The sequence below is a fragment of the Diabrotica undecimpunctata genome, unplaced genomic scaffold (assembly GCF_040954645.1).
Source record: "Diabrotica undecimpunctata isolate CICGRU unplaced genomic scaffold, icDiaUnde3 ctg00001010.1, whole genome shotgun sequence".
NCBI classification, from domain to species: domain Eukaryota; kingdom Metazoa; phylum Arthropoda; class Insecta; order Coleoptera; family Chrysomelidae; genus Diabrotica; species Diabrotica undecimpunctata.
Window position 1 is genome coordinate 15,325 of NW_027312164.1, and position 6,168 is coordinate 21,492.

Consider the following 6,168-nt stretch of genomic DNA (forward strand, 5'->3'; position numbering starts at 1 on the left):
CCTTTATTTCGTTGCTTGTTATCCTGTTACACGTCTCTCATTTCACAACTTTGCGACCGAGACAACAACGTGAAGTATCACGTTTTAGCGATCAAGAACTGTAATCATTGAAGAAGGAATAATCACAGTCACAGTATATTTTGTTGTTATTCACAGGACTTGATTGTTATTTACGGACTAAACTGGCCGTTAGTACAGGTGGCTTTTGACAGGTCGCCACACAGGTTTTACTGTAATGGGTATTTTCGGTAACGTTTAGTAATAAAGTTGACAAAATCCTTTATTAGGTTTTTATTGATCAAATAGTTCAAATAAATTCATTATACAGAATTTGGCTTATTATTAATATTATTTATTGAAGACGGATGCTGCCACCTCCTGGACATTCCCCAACTTTGACCACTTTCAGAGCTAAAAAAATAAAAAATATATACATTAGAATACCTTCACCAATAAATTGCTGTAGTTCACCGTATACAGAACATCAGAATATGACACTCACTATAAAAAGTTATTTATTTAAATTGTTTAGATTAATCTATGTGATGCAATTGTCAAACTGAAACTCAATAGGAAGTTCTAAACTGTTGAATTTCTGCTTGCGTAATTATTTTACATCAAAAATCATGAAAAACTATTTGTAGAGGACCGAAATCTGTTATTTAAAAACAAATGTTAAAATTTGTCTACGAAATAAACACATTCCAAAATTTTTCAAAAATATAATACATAATTTTCAAGAGTATTGTTGTAAAATATAGGCCACACGTACTACAGAATGTGTATTTTGCAAAAATATAATATACTCAGTGACATTAGAAGTGTTACACCCAGAAGGAGTAATTTTTTGAACTTAATTTTTGGCATCAGAATGACTATATTTAAAACATGCTATGATAACAATACCAATCGTTTATCTCTTCTACTTTTTGTAAAAATAAAGTTTTATCTTCTAATTTTTTTTGTGAGAGACCGACCTGTGAAAACCGGTTCGTATAGAAATTTTTAGTTATTGTTCCTCAGTCTAATTGTATTCAGTGTAAGCAAATGCCTCGAGTTCGAATAAACTATAATTACCACCATTTTAGCGATTTTGACAGGGGTAGAATTATTGTGTATAAAGATATGGGTTTGTCGTATCGCGAAATTGGCCGTCGTGTTAATTGTACGGCAATGGCGGCTATGCGTGTCTATCGTGTGTGGACAAACTAAGGCAGAGGAATACGAAGATGACCAACTGGTCAACCAAGGCGTACCACAGAGCGTCAAGATAGGCGCTTTAGATTACTGGCTCTGCGAGACCGTTTTGCTACTGCGCGTCAAATTGCTGACCAATGGTTTGGAGTAGTAGGTAAACCTGTTAGTATGCGTACACTATACCTTCGTATTCGAGCCTTTGGACTAGTTTCATTCCGCCCATGACTAGTGCTTCCTTAGACTGCAGACCACGGTCATCAACGTTGAAATTGGTGCAGAGAACGGCAGCATTGGGTAGCAGAATGGCGTAATGTAGCATTCAGCGATGAATCACGATGCTGTTTAGGAATGCAACGCGCTATCTCAGAGTTAAGACGCCGCCGTGGAGAACGACGAGATATCGGGTTTGCTGTTGAGAGGCATGTATACAGGACAGTTGGAGTAATGGTTTGGGGGACTATTGCCTATGGTAACCGATCACCATTTATGTTTATTCGAGGCAATATCACAGCTGCGTGTTATATTGAAGACATCTTACAAACCAGTTTACTGCCTTATCTCGACGGCCGTCGAGACGTCCTTTTTCAGCAACACAACGTGCGTCCTCATATTGCTCATCAAACTATGGACTTTTCCAAGAAGCTGGCGTTAATGTGTTACCACGGTCGCCCCGTCTTCTGGATTTAAATTCTATCGAACATGTATGGGATATCATGTGAAGAAGACTGTCCACTTTGCACCATCCTGTACAGACTCTGGCACAGTTAATACATGAAGTTTAAGTTGCTTGGAACGAGGAGCCACAAGCAGACATTGAACATCTCATTTTGTCCATGCCTAGACGTATACAAGAATGTTTTCAGCTACGGGGTCTCCAAACACATTATTATTTTTTTTTTTTTTGATTACTTGTTAATAAAAATTCTTGACAACGTTATCGTTTCATTTTTGATGTAAATCTACCATGTTGCCAAAAAATTAAGTTCAAGAAATTATTCCTTCTGGGTGTAACACTTCTAATGTCACTGAGTATATATTTCCCAGAGTATTGTTATAAAAGTTAGGCAACACGTATAACGGGTTGCATTTGGTTACAATGAAATTAGATATTTGCAATGTTTGATGTGTTCAAAGTCATTCAACAATTCAAAGGATTTGAAAAACGTTTAAAAATATTGAGACCGTCATTAATAATTATACCTGTACAAACAATATTGCTGTAGTAAATTTAATGTCAATGGTCAACTGGGACCACTCTACTGAAATAAAACAACGCACAGATAAAACAAAATCAGCGTTTGTAAAGCTGAAATCTCTCGTCAGAAGTCACGATTTACAACTTAGTATAAAAATCTCTATCATTAGATGCTATATATTTTCTAAATTATTATACGGAGTAGAGGCATGGACGCTCTCTGCAGCTTCTTTAGGAAGAAGGTGCAGAGAGCGTGAGAGTTTTATTGAGGTAATACGAAGAATGGACAAGAAATGCGAGATCACTAACACAATCAAAGAGCGCAAATTAGAATATCTTGACCATGTTATGAGAAATGAACACAGATATGGCTTATTGGAACTCATTCTTTAGGGCAAGGTATTTGGAAAATGAGGAACAGGGAGAACAAAAATATCTTGGCTTCAAAACCTAAGGAAGTGGTTTAATCCGTCTACAACCGAACTATTACGAATAGCTGCAAGTAAAGTTAGGATAGCTATGCTGATCGTTAATAATCCGGAACGGATAGGCAACATAAGAAGAAGAATGGTGAAGACAGTGACGAGTGAGTAAATTGCCACTGCCGAAACTATGGACAGAGGAAAATAGCAGAGACTCTCTGTAAGGCCAGCAGCCTGCCAAGGTATCCCGATTTGCTCTTAGAACCAACAAACCACCTAGGATTATAATGCTAAGCTAACAACACAAACGAAAACAAAAAAAAAGATTAGGAATGAAAAGAACAAAAAAGAAACAATATCAAAATAGCGATCTAGAACAACAAAGCATTGAACTACAGAGTCCAAGATATAGTATAGGAATTAGAGGATGGTAAAATAAACATGCACGCTACACAAGAAACAAAAAAGCAAAATATATCAATGTCTACACTTTCGGTGTACAGTAAATTTGTATGTGCCGGTCAATTCTTCTAAACATTTTATGAGTAACATTTGTTCTTGCTAAGAGGTTGATTTTTAAAAACTAACAATATTTACTGGAAGGCTCTTTTTGAAGACAAAATTTTATTATATTTTAAATTTTTTGTATTACTTACGAAAATAACGGCGCAAAATTTTCCAAATTGTCAACCCTTTATATTATATGAAATACTTACTGGTTGAATGTTCGCAGTTGAAGTTACCCAACACACATTCGCTGCCGAAGCTCTTGTCTCCCTAGAACATGTAATCGATAAAGACCATATTATGGATTTTGATAACATTAAAATTTTATGTAGTGAAAGTAATAAATTTAAAAGGACTTTTTTGGAAATGGTTTGTATTAGCAAAATGATAAGAGTTTAAACAAAAGATCTGAAATTCAAAGTTTAAGTAAAATTTATAATTATATTCTTTCTTTATGATTTATATATAAAACTTGTAAAATGTCATATTTAATTCTCCATATATCTATCACATTCTTTCAGACATCTGTCAAGGGTGAATAAATCTTCTTCTTTTTGTTACTAAACAAAAAAAGAATGTTTAAACTAAGTTTTACTTTTGGCAATATAATTGTCAAAAATAAAAATTTTATGTTGGCATTTATGACATTGAGGCTATTTGTAATTGGTTGCTATTTGAACTTATTTATAAATTCAATTATTTTTATATTAATAAAAAAAATGTTTTCAAAATTATAAAAATTTTCGGAGAAACATTTGTTAGATCAAAACATTTTTATATAAAATAATTTGAACATGTAAGCAGTAATTTTTACTTACCAAACTAATTTTTATTTGGTAAGTTAACAAAAATTGTTTTTTCTTTTTAGTTCAACCTTGTAAGTATTTTGTCTTTTTTAGCTCTTGATAATAATTGTAAACACAATTGAAAGCTCGAGAATAAAAAAATAGTTTACCAATAGCCCTATTATTGACTCCAACCCATCCAAAACAGTTATATATTTGTTCCAAACGAGTCACAAGTACTTCTTTTTTCTTATATATATATATATATATATATATATATATATATATATATATATATATATATATATATATATAATTATATATAATTATATAATTATTAATAAGTCGTGACTCGTCACTGTTAAATTATCTAAATCTGAAAATTTTGGGGAATGCATATGTAGGTAGGTACTATAAATATGTCATCAGAACAAAACGTAAAGTCTATAAGCTCTCATCTTTTGATGATATTCTCTTCGCCACATCACAATGTCGTCTCTATCTAGTAAAAGAGCGTTTCTTCCCCTACGTTTGTATTGAAAATTAAGTTTTTCAATATTCGGTAAAATGTGGTTTTCGAAAAATTTGGCAAATCAGGGTCATAGTTCACCTTCTTTAAAACCTTATCAACGGTGGGTATTTCGTTGCTCATAAAAAAATTATGAACCAGTCTTCTAATGGCATTTTTGTCAAAATCATCAATTTTGTCAAACTTCTTTTTCCGGGTCAGACATACTTTTGGTCCAGCGAATTGACGATTCGTTTTGTATTCCTTTATCATCGTAAACACACTTCTATCACAAACTCCAACTTTATCAGCCACTTTTTTCACAATATCTTCAACCACTAACCCGGGATTTTCTTGTCTTTCACATTTAAAAACATTTAAAATGATTTCTTTAACTTCAACGCTAAGAGGGCTTCTTTTACTTCGTTTTTAACGAGAACTCCATGTATTTTCAACCAATTCATCAGCAGAATCAGTGGATGACATTTTTGGTTTCAATATCAGTTATTGAAATACGTCGTTATTGTTACAGTAATCACAATCACGTATAGATAGGGTCGTTATACAAATAAAATATATACTTAAATAGTTTTAAATCGCACAAAAAATAATTGCTAATTCAACATTAACAGCATAAATATAATTTATTGTCCTTTAACCATCAAGATTACTAAAGATATACTCACAAATCGATTCAAATTACAAAATTTCAATACCGAAATATAATACCTACTTCAATCGTGTCCGAACCTGTATGAGTTTCGACGACGTCGGCAGTAACGAAATAAAGATGGACATTTCGGTTAGTTTTTAAATACTCTTGAAGAACTGTTACTTGCATGTATGCATAAAATATTCATTAATTTTATGAATCGGATTATTTTTTTACTTACTATGTATTCAGTGATAAAAATAATTTATATACTATGCAATAAACACTAATAGTTGAGAAAATAAAAAAATTAATAGTGTCATAATTATACTGTTACTTATCGGAACGAGTAGACTCATTTGGAACATCTTTAACAATCATCTGTTAAATTTATCTTTGTTTATACGCCCTGCATCGCTTAATGAAAGTAGGTATAGTAATGTTTGTATTTTGAGAACGATTTCCGAAGTGGAAATTTAAACGTCAATAAACGTACTTTAACCTTTAATTGTGGCTTATTCCCATTTAAATAGTAATTACTTTAACATGCCACAAGAAAATAGCTTCAGAACAATACTACTAAATGTGTGTTATTTACCATCCGGACATAGTGTCATGTTCCCTGGTACCTGGTGAAATTGTCATGAACTAAAATAATTCTAACCATTTTATTTAGTTCGCATTAGTGTTAGATTGTTGCAATACATCCGTTGTTTAATAATTGCAAAATGGATTCGAACTCTCGTGAAAAAGAATACTACAATTACTGTCATGTAATATTCCCAATGAAACAACACCTACACCTCCCAATGAAACAACACTGATTTAGTATTTTAACTCAACCTCAAATATTTAGTATTGTATATTATTCTTTTGTATAAGTCTCAGAATTTCAAACAGTA

General features: G+C 32.4%; 1 long non-coding RNA gene across 1 annotated transcript; it reads right to left on the bottom strand.

The window, feature by feature from the left end:
* Nucleotides 1-276: 276 nt before the first annotated feature.
* Nucleotides 277-3,595, bottom strand: LOC140431545 (uncharacterized). The gene is made up of 2 exons (XR_011949696.1): nt 3,531-3,595; nt 277-411 (listed from the first exon to the last, which is right to left on the bottom strand). It is a non-coding gene; the product is annotated as an uncharacterized lncRNA (long non-coding RNA).
* Between the last annotated feature and the right edge of the window lie 2,573 nt (nt 3,596-6,168).